Source organism: Podarcis pityusensis, assembly GCF_964106645.2.
Source record: "Podarcis pityusensis genome assembly, chromosome: 2".
NCBI classification, from domain to species: Eukaryota; Metazoa; Chordata; class Lepidosauria; order Squamata; family Lacertidae; genus Podarcis; species Podarcis pityusensis.
In genome coordinates this window covers 112,536,809-112,556,182 of record NC_138029.1, presented here as the reverse complement: position 1 = coordinate 112,556,182, position 19,374 = coordinate 112,536,809, and the positions used below count along the sequence as shown (strand labels likewise).

General features: G+C 45.2%; 1 long non-coding RNA gene across 3 annotated transcripts; it reads left to right on the top strand.

Moving 5' to 3' along the window:
* Window positions 1-7,577: 7,577 nt before the first annotated feature.
* On the top strand, window positions 7,578-18,691 carry LOC308470157. Of its 3 annotated transcripts, none has more exons than XR_013982196.1 (4): window positions 7,578-7,592; window positions 10,512-10,814; window positions 14,426-14,532; window positions 18,410-18,691. It is a non-coding gene; the product is annotated as an uncharacterized lncRNA (long non-coding RNA). The 3 variants fall into 3 exon arrangements; XR_013982197.1 differs by having other exon boundaries at window positions 10,413-10,814; XR_013982198.1 differs by having other exon boundaries at window positions 10,246-10,814.
* Window positions 18,692-19,374: the final 683 nt, after the last annotated feature.

Genomic DNA, 19,374 nt, shown 5'->3' with positions numbered 1-19,374 from the left:
CCATAATAAAATAATAATTTTTTTTATTATTTATATCCGGCCCTCCCCAGCCGAAGCTGGGCTTCTTCTTCTTCTTCTTCTTCTTCTTCTTAAAATTTGCATACCACCCCTCATCCAAAGATCAGAGGGCAGTTCACAACATAAAAATAAAAAATGAGAACACAAAATATATAATAAAAACAAGAGAACAGGGAAACATTTCATATTTCAGGCACATGGTGATCCTATAAACACATTTGCTTCCAGGCCCTAAGCATATCACAGTACAGTGGTACCTTGGATTACATACGCTTCAGGTTACATACGCTTCAGGTTACAGACTCTGCTAACCCTGCTCTGTTAGCCTTATACAGTGGTACCTCAGGTTAAGTACTTAATTCGTTCCAGAGGTCCGTTCTTAACCTGAAACTTTCTTAACCTGAAGCACCACTTTAGCTAATGGGGCCTCCTGCTGCCGCTGCGCCGCTGGAGCCCGATTTCTGTTCTTATCCTGAAGCAAAGTTTTTAACCTGAAGCACTATTTCTGGGTTAGTGGAGTGTGTAACCTGAAGTGTATGTAACCTGAAGCATATGTAACCCGAGGTACCACTGTATGCATATATAAGAATCTAACGTAAACATTTGTGGATAGGGTTACCATATTTCAAAAAGTGCAAATCCAGACACGAAAGCTGTTGAGCTTTTTTTTTTAGTTTGGCTTTCTATTTTATTTTATTTTATTTTTTTTGCAAAATCTCATATATACCATATATAAAGTTTTTTAGCTATTTTAAAGGAATTTCGCCAAAATCTACACTTCCAACATTGGTTACCATACGTCTGGATTCCGCCCAGACGCTGTTTCCGAAAGCCGAAGCCCTGGACACAGAACTGCTCTTACATGTTTCCTGCTTTCCTCTCTAAACAACTCTCAAATAAGCAACATTAAGAAGTGAATAGAGAGCACTGCCTAGGGCAGGCATGGCCAAACTTGGCCCTCCAGCTATTTGGGGACTACAACTCCCACCATCCCTAGCTAACAGGACCAGTGGTCAGGGATGATGGGAATTGTAGTCCCAAAACAGCTGGAGGGCCAAGGATGCATTCCAAGGCCACCTGGAAAACTCAGGACTGAGCTGAAATAGACATTTACCCGCCTGCACAAGACGGCAGGTTACAGCAGATGGGGACCAGCTAAATCAGTGCAAGATGTCTTCAAGGTGATTGCAAAAGTCCAACCGATGATGATGCCCACAGCCTCATTAGTGGCCGCCTACATGATCTGGGCAGGACAGAAGAGTCTGGGTACATAAAGCTGCCTAGAGGATTAAGACATCACAAAGAGAAAGGACAGGATAAACATCACAATCTTGTACGTTAGAACCACTTTGCCCATGTTGAGTAATGGGGAGAAGACTTGAGAGGCGAACGCTATTTGCTCCAGAAGTATTAAAGATAAAAGTAAAGGGACCCCTGACCGTTAGTTCCAGTCGTGACCAACTCTGGGATTGCGGCGCTCATCTCGCTTTATTGGCCGAGGGAGCCGGCGTACAGCTTCCGGGTCATGTGGCTAAATCGCTTCTGGCGAACCATAGCAGCGTACGGAAACGCCATTTACCTTCCCGCCGGAGCCGTACCTATTTATCTACTTGCATTTTGACGTGCTTTCTAACTGCTAGGTTGGCAGGAGCAGGGACCGAGCGATGGGAGGTCACCCCATCGCGGGGATTCGAACTGCCAACCTTCTGATCAGCAAGTCCTAGACTCTGTGGTTTAACCCACAGCGCCACCCGCGTCCCAGAAGTATTAGGAAGTCTGAAAGCCAAATGGGATTGTTGTCTGGAGATAGAAAGGGATATAGGAAGAATTATTATAGAACCTGCTAGATTGATGGGATTGTTTTATTATCTACAGGTACCATTCATCTTACATGGTGGTTATGTTTCTGGTCATCGCATGTATAAGCCAAAATAGCGTGAAGCTGGAACGACCCATAGAAAATCTTTTAAAAATTGCCACACTTACCACTGAAGGATAAATGCAGCTCTTAGTCTTCCTCTCCCTCATTGGATGATGATATGAGTACCAGGAAGGTTGACCGGAAGCCAGAAGAAGCGCTAAGCTGTGGTTCATATCCAGAGATGGGTTGTATGGGCAGATTTGCTGCTGCTGCTGCTGCTTCTTCCTTTCTTTGTGAGGAACATAGTGACTGGCATCTGTTGCTGTTGTCTCTTGAGCTCCTAAAACATTTCATTGTATGTCTCAGAATGTCCATAAGCTGTTAAGAAAATAGGTAACTGTAATGGGTTTAGGGGTTGCTCGTGCGTAAGTTGCCGCCACTCCTGGCTAGGTTACCTGGTTAACCCTTTCTGACTGAACAGCCTCCAGCATCGTGACTGTCTCAGTCGCTGGCAGAATCCGTCAGTGGGCGTTTCTTAAACTTCTTCCAGCACAAAAGTTCCTTGACGCCAAGTCTCCTCCTACTCTCCCTGCGCGGAAGTCTTCTGTGCAGGAAGGGTGTGGGCAGTGGAGTACCCGTACTCTCTCCGCTGGTCTCCGGCGAGGAGTCTTGGAGCCTCCTCCCCGATTCCCCCATCTGCCCCCCTTCTCTACTGGTGTTACGCTGATTTCCTTCCCCAGCAGACGGGCTCCCTCTCTCCCTACTGGGACCCTCTCCGCCATCTCTTTGGAGCCTTTCCTCCACTTCCAGCTCCGATGGCAGTTCCCTGACAGTAACAAAGAAAAACCAGCCTGTGAAGGAAGCTTTTCAGTGGACTGGAGAGAGATTTGAAAGAGAGATTCCTACTCTTCAGTAGTTGAGTTAAGCAGAATCGCGATTGCTACCAGGCACATTAAAACTTTGTTAGATTTACTTCTGCCCTCATCCACCTTTTTACAAAATACCTAGGCTAAAATAAATCACAGATACTTCGCTTTGCAAATAAGCAAAGATTTCACTCACAGAGTTTCCAGAAGTTACATCAAACAAATCTTCCATCTGCTGGCAGTAAAACAAAGACGAATAAAGATTCCAAACGACTTTTTAAAAAACAGACTTGCTTTCTTTACAAAAGGATTGTGCAATCTTTGAGTTAGCAAAGATGCAGGCTTTAAGACCTTCCTTTTTGGAGAGATTGCACTTTTGCTGAGTCGGGAGCCAAAGCCGCATGGCTCCTTACTTGTTCCAGGAAGCAGGAAGAGAAAAAGACTAAGAAGGGAGGCACCTATTTGCAACTTGGGCTCAGGTTACCACTTTCATGCATACAAGTGTGCAGTCAGTAACTGTATATCACATGGCTGGTGGGGGAGCCTACAGGCTTCCCAGAAGGAATAAACCCTACACCACTAACTTTGGTTGTGCACATGTTGTTGGTTTGTTAATTTTGTTCATTTTAACACAGAAAGAGGGGGAAGGAAGTTGAGTTTTGAAATGTTAAAATGATTGTAAAATTAGTGAAATGTATAAACCTGAAAAGCATACATAATTTTTTTTTTTAAAAAAAAGAGAGAGAAAAAGAACGACCTATGCTTATACATACTATAAAACACATTCAAAGCACAATTTTCCCCTCATAAAATTCTGGGCCCTGTAGTTGGTTAAACGTTCCTTCCCCCTCTTTCTGTGGTACCTTAAATTTATTTTTATTATCTTCTGCATATCCAAATTAACTTAATTTGCTCATTTATTCATCAGCTTTAAATATATACTGTACTCTTATAAAACTGCAGGTTATTACACTAATCCTGCCAATGTTCTTATCTGTTTACAATTTATCTGTAAATATTCAATAAACCATTTCCATTCTTTTATTAAAAGTTTGTTATCTTGATTTCTTATTCTTTTGGTAAGTCCTGCCATTTCTGCATATTCCATCATTTTTTGTATCCATTCTTCCTTTGCTGGGACTTCTGCTTCTTTCCATTTTGGGGCGAGTAACATTCTTGCCGCTGTAGTCGCATACATGAATAAGTTTCTGTACAGTTTAGGTAGTGTTATGTACTAACCTTGGATCCTAGAACAATAGGCAAGTAGGATCCTAGAATGCAACAACTGATTGGCTTGCAGGAGAAGACCAATCAAGCTCCAGGAAGAAGTTAATCAGCCTATTAGGCTGGTAGGATCATAGAATGCAACAACTGCAGGAAAAGACCAATCAGGCTCCAGGAGGGAAGCAGAATCAGCCAATCAGACGGGACTCATTGTGTAAATAATGTATATAAAAGCCTGAGGTTTGGGGGGCAATTCAAGCACGGTTTTACAAGCTGCAATAAAGAGCATGAAATCACTACAGGACTCCGAGTATATTTCAGGTAGTTCTGTCCCTATAATTTCCAAAAGGGGGAAAAAATAGGTTGTTCTTTTTCTCAATTTGGTCAAAGCTGGTCTGAGGGGAAACACACACAGCCATTTCAGAATAAATGGCAGGATAGATACAGGATAGTTGGACGAGAGAGACAGAATTGATCTAGACTAACATTGTGTGTAGAGATGCAGGTGGCGCTGTGGGTTAAACCACAGAGCCTAGGACTTGCCGATCAGAAGGTCGCGGTTCGAATCCTCGCGACGGGGTGAGCTTCCGTTGTTCGGTCCCAGCTCCTGCCAACCTAGCAGTTCAAAAGCACAAATTGCAAGTAGATAAATAGGTACCACTCCGGCGGGAAGGTAAACGGCGTTTCCGTGCGCTGCTCTGGTTCGCCAGAAGCAGCTTAGTCATGCTAGCCACATGACCCGGAAGCTGTACGCCGGCTCCCTTGGCCAGTAAAGCGAGATGAGCGCCACAACCCCAGAGTTGGTCACGACTGGACCTAATGGTCAGGGGTCCCTTTACCTTTACCATTGTGTGTACTCTGCTTTCCAAGTCGGCAGTGGAAGTGTACCGGATGCAGAGTAAACGAGAATGTGCGTACACAGCCCCCATGGCCCAATGCTGTGTTGCTGCCTGAGCTCCAAAGAGGATGATTGTTACATCGCTAGACTGAGAGCTCTGAGCCTCCTAAATACTACGTGTGGGACGTTTGTACGGGAAGAACATGGTTTGATTATCAGAGAATGAATAGCACACTCTGGTGCTAATGAGCTTTACCGGAGCCTCGCGATGCAGATAATAGGACTGTAAACTAGCAGAGAGAATGCCCACAGAATACCTGGAAGATGCTCGAAAGCTGGAACTGAGTCAGCAGGATGTAATGGCTGAGAAATGGCAATTTTGGAATGCATATATGTGGCATGGTTTTCAAGGAGGGTAGAAAAAGAGGGGGAGAAGAAGAGAGAGGGAGGGGGAGAGTGAGGGCGAGAGGGGGCATGATTCGACAAAGGACTGTTTAGGTATCCCAGACAAGATCTGGCTATACAGTGGTACCTCGGGTTACATACGCTTCAGGTTACATACTCCGCTAACCCAGAAATAGCGCTTCAGGTTAAGAACTTTGCTTCAGGTTGAGAACAGAAATTGTGCTCCGGCGGCGCAGCAGCAGCAGCGGGAGGCCCCATTAGCTAAAGTGGTGCTTCAGGTTAAGAACAGTTTCAGCTTAAGTACGGACCTCCGGAACGAATTAAGTACTTAACCCGAGGTACCACTGTATAACTGCCCCCCGCCAATGTTCTCTAGGACTCTGTGGGGCTGCCAGTGGGCTTGTGACCCTGCCAGGGTTGTTTGATAGACTGGCTGGAGGAACTGATGTCCCTTTGGAGTTGCAAAATGCAGAATATAAGACTTCAGCAATATGCAATAGGAAACATGCTTGGATAACAGCCCTTGAGATGGAGGTCTTGTATAAGCAGGTCTCTCTTTTCAGATGTGAAATGTTGATGGTATACTTTCTTCAGTAGGAACACCACACACACACACACACACACACACACACACACACACACACACACTTCCCCCTACCTCTGAGCACACAACTGTGGTGTTTCCTGCATCTGAGATGCATCAGCTGTTTGGTGAATTTGAGTGTGCATCAAAACACTGTCTCTTCAAGGCAACGTTCCCAACTGCACCTGCTGGCAAATCAGATTGGGTAACCTTGGGTTTGCTCTTGACATTTCTCACATCCTCCTGTAGGGAGCAGAAGGGCGACAGGCAAAACAACCACAGGAACAGCCCCCTTTTATGGGTCGCCTGCCACAGTTCCTCCCATCCACGGCCTTCCATGCATCCGGCAGATTTCTGATTGTTCTTGCAGCTAAGAAAGCCTTGAATCACTTGCCAGGGGGGAAAGAGGGTGGGGGGAATTGTATCTGTAAGCCATCTTCCCACCATTGCTCCAGCCACTCCCTTCCCTTTCCATGGCTCCTTCCCAGTCTGTTAGGTAAAGGTAAAGGGACCCCTGACCATTAGGTCCAGTCGCGGACGACTCTGGGGTTGCGGCGCTCATCTCGTTTTACTGGCTTACAGGTCATGTGGCCAGCATGACTAAGCCACTTCTGGCGAACCAGAGCAGTGCACGGAAACGCCGTTTACCTTCCCGCCAGAGAAGTACCTGTTTATCTACTTGCACTTTGAGGTGCTTTTGAACTATTAGGTTGGCAGGAGCAGGGACCGAGCAACGGGAGCTCACCCCGTCGCGGGGATTCGAACCGCCGACCTTCTGATCAGCAAGCCCTAGGCTCTGTGGTTTAGACCACAGCGCCACCTTTGGAGTTATGTACACACAGTTGCCATGATTTGCCCAACCGGAATAGCCAGCACAAATTACAGCTCCCATTTTTGTCACCCAACCTGGCGAGTCCAATCCATGCAAACTGGTGCCTTAGGACAATCCTGGCAGGGTTGTGAGACCACCAGCCGCCCCATGTACCTCTGGGTGTGGAGGGGGGGGGGCATAGCTGTCACCTTTCCCTTTTCTTGTGAGGAATCCTATTTGGAATAAGGGAATTTTCCATTTAAAAAGGGAAACGGTGACAGCTATTGGGGGGGGGCACTGGCTGCACCAACCTGCTCGTAATAAGAGTGCCACAGATCATCAATACGCATTTGAACTTTTTGGAAGAAGGGTTTATAATCAGAGAATCAGAGAATTGGGAGGGAACCTGAGGGTCATCTAGTCCAACCCCCTGCAATGCAGGAATCTCAGCTGAAGCGTCCATGGCAGAAGACCATCCAACCTCTGCTTAAAAACCTCCAAGGAAGGAGAGCCCACAGCCTCCCGAGGGAGACAGCTTCACTGTGCAACAGCTCTTATTGTCAGAGGGTTCTTCCTCATGTTTAGTTAGAATCTCCTTTCTTATAACTTGAAGCCATGAGTTCGAATCCTACCCTCCAGAGCAGGAGAAAACAAGCTTGCTCCCTCTTCCATGTGACACAGGCCTTCAGATATCTGATGGTGGCTACCCTATCTCCTCACAGCCCCCTCTTTAGCAGGCTAACCACACCCAACTCCTTCAACCGTTCCTCATAAGGCTTGGCTCCAAGGCACTTTCGCATCTTGGCCGCCCACTCTGAGCACATTCCAGCTTGTGGAAGAACAGAGCCAAAAGCCAAATATGATATTGAGAAGCTAAGCTGCTTAAAGCAAGCAGTGAAAGGATTAAGGGCACCCAAAGGAGAGGCTCAGATTGAGCCTTGAGATCTCAATGACTCAGTGTGGGAGGAGACATTCTGTTGCCTGAGGTAAAGGGCAAGATGGCGGCCCTTCCCATTCCATCTCAATCCAACACGGGTGATGGGACAGCGCCTTACACTGACGCATGGGAGCCTAGGAAGCCGCCTTAAGACCTTGGGCCTGGCACTGCCTCTCAGCCCAGCCTACTCGAACCCGGTTCACCAGATTACGAGTCCACTGCTCTTAACCACTATACCACACTGGCTCTCACTTTCTTCTTAAAGCTTCTCCTTTTTTATGTCCATGGAGTTTTCTTGGCAAAATACTGGAGTGGATTGCCAGTTCCTTCTCCAGGTGGATCACATTTAGTCTAAACTTTCGGCTAGGAACTGTCTGTCTTGGGTGGCCCTGCACGGCATAGCTCATAGCTTCTCTGAGTTATTCAAGCCCCTTCGCCACGACAAGGCAGTGATCCATGAAGGGGTATAGAAGCACAGAATCACAGAATCATGAGTGGGAAGGGACCCCGAAGGTCACCATAGAATCATAGAATCATAGAGTTGGAAGAGACCACAAGGGCCATCGAGTCCAACCCCCTGCCAAGCAGGAAACACCATCAGAGCACTCCTGACATATGGTTGTCAAGCCTCTGCTTAAAGACCTCCAAAGAAGGAGACTCCACCACACTCCTTGGCAGAAAATTCCACTGTCGAACAGCTCTTACTGTCAGGAAGTTCTTCCTAATGTTTAGGTGGAATCTTCTTTCTTGTAGTTTGGATCCATTGCTCCGTGTCCGCTTCTCTGGAGCAGCAGAAAACAACCTTTCTCCCTCCTCTATGTGACATCCTTTTATATATTTGAACATGGCTATCATATCACCCCTTAACCTCCTCTTCTCCAGGCTAAACATGCCCAGCTCTCTTAGCCGTTCCTCATAAGGCATTGTTTCCAGGCCTTTGACCATTTTGGTTGCCCTCCTCTGGACACGTTCCAGTTTGTCAGTGTCCTTCTTGAACTGTGGTGCCCAGAACTGGACACAGTACTCCAGGTGAGGTCTGACCAGAGCAGAATACAGTGGCACTATTACTTCCCTTGATCTAGATGCTATACTCCTATTGATGCAGCCCAGAATTGCATTGGCTTTTTTAGCTGCCGCGTCACACTGTTGGCTCATGTCAAGTTTGTGGTCAACCAAGACACCAATCCAGGGGTCAGCAACCTTTTTCAGCCGTGGGCCAGTCCATCATCCCTCAGACCATGTGATGGGGCGGACTATATTTGGGGGGGGGAATGAAGGAATTCCTATGCCCCACAAATAACTCAGAGATGCATTTTAAATAAAAGCACACATTCTGCTCATGTAAAAATACCAGGCAGGCCCTACAAGAAGAAGAAGAAGAGTTTGGATTTGATATCCCGCCTTTCACTCCCTTTAAGGAGTCTCAAAGTGGCTAACATTCTCCTTTCCCTTCCTCCCCCACAACAAACACTCTGTGAGGTGAGTGGGGCTGAGAGACTTCAAGGAAGTGTGACTGGCCCAAGGTCACCCAGCAGCTGCATGTGGAGGAGCGGAGACGCGAACCCGGTTCCCCAGATTACAAGACTACCGCTCTCAACCACTACACCACACTGGCTCAGGGATAACCCAGGGATGCATTTTAAATAAAAGGACACATTCTACTCATGTAAAAACACACTCATTCCTGGACTGTCCACAGGCCAGATTGAGAAGGCCTACCCCTGATCTACTCCAACCCCCTGCAACGCAGGAATCTCAACTAAAGCATCCATGACAGATGGACATCCAAACTCTGCTAAAATTCCCCAGGGAAGGAGAGTCCACAACCTCCTGAGGGAGTCTATTACACTATCAAATGGCTTTTACTGTCAGAAAGCTTTTCCGTCTCTCTAGTCGGAATCTCCTTTCCTGCAACTTGAAGCCACTGGTTCGAGTCCTACCCTCCAGAGCAGGCGAAACAAGCTTGCTCCACCCTCCATGTCACAGCCCTTCAAATATCTGAAGATGGCTATCATATCTCCTCTCAGTCTCCTCCTTTCCAGGCTAAACATACCCAGCTCCTTCAACCGTTCCTCATAAGGCTCAGTTTCCAGACCCTTAATCATCCCAGTTGCTCTCCTCTGCACACCTCCCAACTTGTCAACATCCTTTTCAAATCGTGGTGCACAGTATTCCAGGTGTGGTCTGTCCTGTAGCCTTCTTAGACTTTACCGATTGGTAGGGTGAGCGTTGCTCCCAGAGAGGGAGGAAGGAGTCAAAAGGCACTGAGGTTGATTCAGAGAAAGAGTTCTTTATTTCTGCTCTCTGGAGTAGCAGAAAGGCACTTGCATGGTAAGTTCACAGCAAGTCCGAAGAAAGAGAAATTTCACACAGTATATATATCCTCCAGGCACCCTCTCCCCCCTTCCCTAGGAATCCAGCCTCGTACGTTCATACACGTAAGTTGAACTGGCAAGACCATCCATTAAGCGTCACGGACTGATAAAGGAGAGGGCTTGGTTTATACAGCTGGGTTCCTGTTATACATTGGCTCAAGTGCTCAAGTTAATGCTTTTTAGCTAATGGACCCTTGGAGAAGGAAAAATGGGGATTTTGGGGCCCGTTTCAGACTGACTGCACAGTCAGGCTTTAGATTTGGGAAACCCATTCCTTCAGTCCAAAGCTGATGGACTTAGCTTTGGTACCTTTCGGGTTTTCTTTAGGTAACTATCTCCAGAGACTTGGGCAGTAATTGCTTTGGCTTCTCTTGAAGCATCGCAATTGTGACACAGTCTGTTTGCTGCCCAGGAATGCATTTGATTTATTGGACCAACCCGAGTGTGAACTTCATATTAATGTGCGGCTAATCTTCTCAAATCTGTCCAATTAGTGACTCACCCAGGATAGAGAAGCCTTTTTAAGAACTGCTGTGCACTGATCTTCTGCATTTCCTGCTTTAATCCCTGAACAATTTCCAATTGCACATTAGATTCATGGAGCACCAAGGGCTGGAATACATTCTGAGGTGCGTTAAGTAGCGATGGTTGAATTAGACAACCCACACAAGTCAGGAGCAGGTGACAGTAGATGGAGACCAGTTGAACCGGCACAAACCTCCCTGTGGATTATTGCAAAAGATCAATCAATCACTCCACCCCAAACTGAATTAGCAGCCACCTACCAGTTCTGGGAAGGAAAGGAGAAGCTGCGTACATAAAGGCACCTGAGATTCTTAGACCACTGGAACATCACCAGGAGAAGGCATCCAAGACAGAATAAACATCGCCACCTTGTAAGTTAGAACTTCTTTGTTCGCCGGTTGAAAAGAGGGGAAGAAGACTTTAGAGGTGAACGTGATTTGCTCCGGAAGCATTAGGAATCCTGCAGGTCCAATAGGATGATGATTGCCTGGAGAGAGAAAGGGAAATGGGGGAAAATTATTACAGGGCTGCACCGATTGGTGGTGCAGGATGGTGGAAGCCTACCCTGTTCCTCAAGCAGTAGGAAAACGGACTGCTAGACAGATGGGGTTGTTTTTAGAAAGAAGATTCCACCTAAACATTAGGAAGAACTTCCTGACAGTAAGAGCTGTTCGACAGTGGAATTTTCTGCCAAGGAGTGTGGTGGAGTCTCCTTCTTTGGAGGTCTTTAAGCAGAGGCTTGACAACCATATGTCAGGAGTGCTCTGATGGTGTTTCCTGCTTGGCAGGGGGTTGGACTCGATGGCCCTTGTGGTCTCTTCCAACTCTATGATTCTATGATTCTATGATTCTATAATGTCTAATTATGGGTGCTCACGGTTTAATCTTTGTGTAACTGTCTTTGATACTTTCCAAGCCGCTTAGAAGCCTGTTTAGGAATTAAGCAGTACAGTGGTACCTCGGGTTACAAATGCTTCAGGTTACAGATGCTTCATGTAACAGACTCCGCTAACCCAGAAATAGTACCTCGGGTTAAGAACTTTGCTTCAGGATGAGAACAGAAATCGTGCGGCAGCAGCACGGCGGCAGCAGCAGCTAAAGTGGTGCTTCAGGTTAAGAACAGTTTCAGCTTAAGAACAGACCTCCAGGACAAATTAAGTTCTTAACCCAAGGTACCACTGCAAATAAATAGCTAACCAAGCAAGCAACATAAAACTGGGTTTTAATTAATTAAAGAGGATAGGGAGACAAATGAAATTTATTTGGAACGAGAAACAGCGTGGAGGAAGAGGTTCTTCCCAAATCAGCTGGTCTAGGAACACAGGCGATTTTGCCTTCCAAAACTTAGGGAAGTTGGATTGGCTCGTTTGCCAGAGTCATCCATTTCTGGCCTCTAGTGCTTCCATTCTGGTGGCTGTAATGCAAACTACCTTTGCTGTAATGCAGTTAATAAAACCACTATTACTGGTGAACAGTAGTTTTATTAATCCCATGTGGGTAATTCTGATTATTATTTTTACAACAAAATAAATATGAAAGTCATCGTTAAATGTATTAAATTTGTTCAGTTATCATGGGCAGCATTCAACTACTTTTATTATTTTTGCTCTAGAATTATCACTAGTGCAATGAGATTTTGACCCTCCCCTACCCCAAATCTTCCCCAGAGAGTTGTGGGGACTGGATATGAGGAGAGCATTTCATTGTGCAAAGAGAAATCCTTGTGCAAGTCTCACCTTAGTGCTACATTGAATACAATGCAATGCTTCTTAGCTCCTCTTTAACCTCAATTAATAAATAACATCAGTGTGGACTTGTGAAATTGGGGTGCTAAGTGGAGCCTCAGCTTAATTGGACTGAAGTAATTTTCCTTCATAAAAGAACAGTCGGATGTTGTAAACAGTGGAGACTCTTCCATTACGGCTTCCGGGGCACATCTCTGTCAATCAGAATATCGAGAAATGTTTTTAATGCTGCAAAAAGAAAGAAATATCAAAGCCACACTTCCCCACCCAGCACACATTTTATACTTATTTGAATCTGCAGAGGCTTGTGGAGGCATTTTTGTCAGTCTTCTGTTTCCTGGCCAGTCAGCTGTCTGGCACCACTCAGCCAACCCTAACCCAGAAATATGGCCAGGGCCGGCCTGTCCATAGGGCAGACGGAGGAAGCTGCCTCAGGTGGCAGAATCCAAGGAGTGTCTGTGCATGTGTGGCCAACGCTGAAGAAGCAAGGAGAGGCGGTCGAGATCATCCTGGGCTCCAGCAGGATCTCACAGGAAAAAACATGTGACTGCTATTTGAATATTAGGATTATTTAGTATTAAAAGGACTGCTGGCTTTTTACCCAGTGCTGACCACACTGCTGCTCTCACTAATTATTTTTTGAGGAGTATTTAGTAGCCACTATATCAGATAATGGAGGAAAGCCTTGAAAGCCCAACACCATGAAGATGTTCAGAGCTGTTTCCTCCTCGTAATTTTTTGTTTGTACTAGTAACCAGAGAAGCAAGGGGGGGGATGTTTCCTACTTTGAGGAACTTTTTGTTTTGTTTAATACCGTATTGACCTGAATATAAGCCTCCCTCCCCCCCCCCCCATTCCAAACGTGAAAAGTTAAAGTGTGGCTTAAATTCGGTACCTTACAAAAACTGACTTTTATGATATCGCTGCTGGAACAGACATACAGTAAAACGGAACAGGTGTGAATGCCTGCGGAATTTTAAGGGAACATCTTATATTTGGGTATTGTCTTTTTTTCTTTTTCCCCCTTGAATTTTAAAGGTGCGGCTTATATTCGGGTGCGGCTTATATTCGGGCCAATACGGTATTTGTGGCCGTGTGTGTGTGTGTGTGTGTGTGTGGGAGCAAGCATGGACTGTGTGTGTGTGTGTGTGTGTGTGTGTGTGTGTGTGTCCTTCTGTAATAAATATTTATAGATTTTTCTGAACAATTTTGTATTTATTTTTGTGAATTAAATTGGGAGGAGATACAGTGGATGGCTTGTGAAGCAACAAACTCTGTGCTCAGGTGTCCCTGCCTTCACCCATTAAAAGATGCATCAGCAGCTGGGTGGAGCCGGGCAAGGCGGGGCACCTTGATCTGACTGACATGCAATTCCAGAGTATTTCCCAAATAGGTGTGTGAATTTGCTTTCAACAAGCCCCTTCCTTAGCTCGGCACAATCCTGCCATGGTTGTGAGCACACCAGGAGCCCCATGTGCTAGTCTGTCCTTTGTCAAGCGCTCCTGTATGGTCCCTGTGCACAAAATGTTCTTGTATTTTTAGGGGATATTTTACTATCACTGAAGCTAGGGGAGAAAAACCTCAGAAGCAAAGTTACTTTGATCAGGTAGACATCTGTGCTGGAAGGCAAGTCAATACAGCATGCAAAGGGGATGGTGACTGTAAGGTGAACAAGAACGACAGTCTACTGAACTCAGCTACATTAGTGAAAAAAACGAAACTCTGAATGCGTTATAAACATGCAACACCAGATGGTGCTGCAGAGCAAAAAAAAAATCTTTGTGATTTTACATAGCGCTTTTTCCCCTTTTGTCATAATGATTTAATTTCTGACTTATTTATAGCAGGGTTTCATCCTGTGTGTAGATCCACACTAAATGTACTAAATTTATATCCTGCCCTCCCTCCCAATGGAGGCCAATGGCATGGCAAACAATGAGTGACAAAACAGCAAATACATCTTAGAAACAAAATTTTAAAAACCCCGAAGGAAAAGGCAATTCTGTTTCAGATGCAGACTATGAAAGATAACGAGTGAAGCCTTTTTCTGGCATGGAGACAAAGAGATGGAGGAACTGTTTGTCGGTTTAATTTCTGCATGTTGGCCTACTGTTATAAATGTAAAAGAGCAAGGCCAATAAAAACTGTGGGAAATCCTATGCAGAAAGGAGGATGCTTACCCTGGTTATATCTTGGAGCCAATCTGTGACTTATTTCTTCCCAATGTCTACCTGCAGGTAAAGGTGAACCCAGCAAGCTGCCAAGATGTGCAACTTGAATTTTGTTTGGACCATAGTGAAATGTATGTTTAATATCATAAAGTGGATTTGTAACAAGGCCAAAGGTAAGAGGAGTGGGCTGATGCAGGGGGTCTTATCATTCACCCACCTTCCCCAAGGTTGTATCCTTTTCTGTACTACAAAACCCATCAGCTGCAGCCAGCACGGCCATGAGAGCTGGGGCTGGTGGAAGTTGTAGTATGTAACAGCTGAAGGGTACCAGGTTGGGTAAGGTTCCAGCGCATTCAGAGTCTGATCCTGATACACTTCTCTTAAAAACATACAGAATACCCTCTCTGAATGCTTATTTGCCATGCTTAAGACTTCCCTGATTCTGTTGTTTAACCTTCTCTCAAAAACCTCATATTTTACCTGGTGCTTAGTTTTAAATTACTTTTTAAAAAATTATACAGTATTATTTTTACCTATTTCTGGAAACTGCCTCGCGAGGACCTGGTCCTAGCAGACAGGATAGAAACATTTTGGATAAATAAATAAAATTATAGGACTTCCGGGTTGGCGCGATCTGGAAATGGCGGATTCCCTCCGAGTTGCGGAGGGAATCGGCTCAACTGAGGACGGGTCTTGCCGCGCCGGCGACGCGGGGACCCCTAAAAACCGCAGGCGCTGAAGCCTGCGGACTGAAGACTCGGCGGGCACCTTAAGCGCCCCCCCGATTCACGAAGAGCCTTTTTAAAGGCTGCGGAGAGGATACGGAGGCTGGCGTGGTGCTGAGAGTCGATCGCTACCTTGGCTGAGTGCAGCCGCGAGCCATGACTGGAGAGCGCTGATTCCCTTCCTTGAAATTCGGACTGAAAAGAATAACCCGTGAGTAAAGGGAAATTGGACTTTATGAATATTATCCCGTGAATTTGAGACGACCGGGGGGTGTACTAAAAGGGAGTCCGCACCCCCCCTTCTTGCAGACGATCTAAAGCAATGAAATAAGATCTAAGCTGGAGTGTCTACCCTTTGTGGGGTGAGTTGAAAAAGACATTAACTTCCAAGATTTGGTAAAAAGTAACTTTGAGCTGGAGAGTGGAGTGTCGAAAGATCTCTTTCTGTGGTAAACAACCCCCCCCCTCCCGGGCCCGGGAGCGTCCTGCCTTTGAGCTTGGGGAAGAGCTGTGGAGTTTGACAGCTGTCAAAGCTGTCAAACGGACAGTTTAAGTGGAAAAATTGTTATTTAAGATCCCTCTGGTTAAAAATGAGTTACAATTGAGTTAAAATTGTTGGAAACAAAGTAATAACAATAAGTTGGAGGATTGTTGGAGAGATTACCAAGTAACCAGATTCCCTCTAGGGGGAAGTCTGTGAAATTACAATGGCTGCGGATGGAAAGTTACTGGTGGAAATCGAAAGAATGTTTCATTTGGTGGGAATCTTACAAGAGCAGAGATTAGCTATGAATAAACAACTCATGACCTTGACTTCTGGAATAAGCAGCTCTGCTGAATGTATTGAGGACCTGGATGAGAAAGAATCCACAGCCGCATTGGAAATGATAACTAAAGAAGAGACTAAACAAGAAGAAGAGAAAGTAAAGTTGGAAAGCACCAACCAGGAGTTGGCATCTGTGGAATATAAACAAGGAGACCTTTGGACTTCATCTACCACAAATCTGCGAAAGATGCAAAAGATGAAGGAGGAGGCCCCGGGAGCTTATGGAATACAGGAACTTAAAATAAAGAAATATGAGGGGGGCCTCCACTTTGATTTTGATTTTGAAGATGCAGATTTTGTGGAAATTTTCCAGCAGTTGCTTTCAAATGTTCTGGTGAGAAGAGAAAATGGTTGGATGGTGACAGAATTCTTTCGAGATTCGAGGGCCGACATAAAGGATTACCAACAAGACCGGCGGAGAGGGACGGAAAGAGACTTGAAAGCCTCGGACGTGAGGAACCCAGGCTGAGAACTGATATTTTGGACATGTATTGGGAAGGGACGAAAACCGGGGATGGGAGGGAGGGAAGAATAGAATTCTAAAAACACTCAAGACTTTTGGGTTTGGTTAACATGATTTTTATTTAAGACAAATTGGGAAATCAATGGAAGAGAATTTGAGTCCAACTTAGGAAAATTTATTTTATTTGTATTTATAAATTTTAAGATGATTAAGAAGAGAAATACCAATTTGCTGACACAATTTTGGGAAGTGGGATGCATGAAGGGGGGTGGGGGGAAGTCTGGGAACAAGGTTAAGAAAGTGGGATTTTTTGAAATTATACATGTTTTTGTCTTTGTCTTTTTTGTGTGTATTTGTCTTTATAAAAGGTGAAAAGCCAATAAAAATTTCTATTAAAAAAATAAAATAAAATAAAATTATACAGTGGTACCTCGGGTTACAGACGCTTCAGGTTACAGACTCCACTAACCCAGAAATAGTACCTTGGGTTAAGAACTTTACCTCAGGATGAGAACAGAAATCGAGAGGTGGTGGTGGGAGGCCCCATTAGTTAAAGTGGTACCTCAGGTTAAGAACAGTTTCAGGTTAAGAACAGACCTCCAGAACAAATTAAGTTCTTAACCTGAGGTACCACTGCACAGAAGTCAGGGAGGATGGGGGGGGGGGAATTAACTTAGAAATAAAGAAAGAAAGAAAGAGCTTGTTTCAGTGGGCATTTTACCTACAAGCACACTGGGCTTCGATAAGTTATTTCCCAACACTTTTTATTGAAGGGGTGGGGCAGATCTTTGCCAATTAAATATAATGGAGACAAACATGATACTCTGAGCTAAGACATTTAAATTAAACACCAATAAGATAAGGGCACCCAAAGCAGAGGCTCAGATAAAGATCTTGGTGACTGGGTGGCCCTGGCACAGGAGAAAGGACAATGTCATTAGAAACATAGGGAGCTCACAGTATTGCCCACACGGACTGGCAGTAGCTGTCCAGGGTATCAGGCAGGGACCATTCCCAGCTCTACCTGCAGATGCTGGGGACTGAACCTAGGACTTTCTGCATACAAAGCAGATACTCTAGCCCTGAGCCACAGTATGGTCTCTCCACATTTTGCTGCCCGAGGACAAGATGCCTCCTGCTCCCATCTTCCACTGCCCTTGAGGGCAAACAGGCTACAGTGGTACCTTGGTTCTCAAACTTAATCCGTTCCGGAAGTCCGTTCCAAAACCAAAGCGTTCCAAAACCAAGGCGAGCTTTCCCATAGAAAGTAATGCAAAACGGATTAATCCGTCCCAGACTTTTAAAAACAACCCCCCCAAAAAACCAGCAATTTAACCTGAATTTTACAATCTAATCCATAAAATGCAAGCAATAATCAATGTGCTGTACTATAAAATCAATAAGACAGTATTGTTGATTGATAAAAATTAAAATTAATCTTTTTTCTTACCTGCATTGTTGATAGTCATTGTTTGGACGGGGGGCTTCTATCCATTTCTGCAGTCACACAAACAATCATTCAGTAGCTGAACTGGGTTCCACACAGTTACAAAAACAAATTAACCGAAAAAGCCTCAAAAACGAAAACGCAAAATAAATAGCAAAAACAAAAGCGCCAAACTTAATCCATTCCAGAAGTCCGTTTGACTTCTGAAATGTTTGAAAACACAAGGTGCAGCTTCTGATCGGTGCAGACGCCCTGGAAACAATAGCCGGCAGTTGTATCGGACGTTCGGCTTCTGAAAAACGTTTGAAAACCAGAACACTTACTTCCGGGTTTTCAGCGTTTGGGAACTAAGGCGTTTGAGAACTAAGGTACCACTGTAGATGCACGGATCAAGGTTTCTCCAATGAGATTTTCTGGAAATGAGCAGCACAAGCCTGAACACGTTTACTCAGAAGTAAGTCCCTCTAAATTCAGTGGGGCTTCCTGCCCAGGAATTTGGTTAAGGATTTGCCCCGGTAGGCCAGCTTCCCTTCCTGGCTTCTGGCCTTTTATGCTTTTCCCATAGTCTTCATGTGTGTTTCTTTTTCAGAACGGATGAAGCCACACAAGCCGGCGATTGAAAAACCACCCAAGGCAGAGACTGAAAAACCACCCAAGCCAGTGACTGGGAAACCACCCAAACCAGAGACTGAAAAACCACCCAAGCCAGCAACTGGGAAACCACCCAAGCCAGCGACTGAAAAGCAAGACTGAAGAGGGAATGACGGACCTCCACAGTCCCATCTTCTCCAACACTGGCAGTAACATCCCTCTGACTGTCAAGGCACGCCATGTTATTTTGTTAATGCAATAAAGCTTGTTTGGATCCGAACATCTGAGTTTAAGGATTTTATTTTCAAGCGAATGATGTCTAAGAGGCACTGGAAAAATGCATTTTTTATTTATTTGCATTCGCATATTGCTAGGAAGGTCTCTCTGCGCCACTCTGTGGGCTAGTGGGCTTTTGATGTGCTGAATTTTAATTCTCTTCTTTAAACAACACAGCCAAACTAGACATGGTGGCCTGAGACCTAACTGGGATAATTCAAAGGGGAAGTGCAGCTTGTGTTGTAACTGTGACAATAGAAAGGAGGGAGTCCACCCTTTCCATGTCCTAATTTTCTAGACTGGATTCTAGCGCTGTCACTCCCCACAGAACTATTTGCCCTGTGGGTTAAGACCAAAAGGTGCTCTGCTATGGGGCAAACAGGTTCAAAGGACAGTTTTCAGGCTGGGGGTAAAGATCAGCAGTAATAATAATAATAATAATAATAATAATAATAATTTATTTATACCCCGCCCATCTGGCTTGGTTTCCCCAGCCACTCTGGGCGGCTTCCAACAAAACACTAAAATACAGTAACCTATTAAACATTAAAAGCTTCCCTAAACAGGGCTGCCTTCAGATGTCTTCTAAAAGTTTGGTAGTTATTTTTCTCTTTGACATCTGGTGGGAGGGTGTTCCACAGGGCGGGTGCCACCGAGAAGGCCCTCTGCCTGGTTCCCTGTAACTTG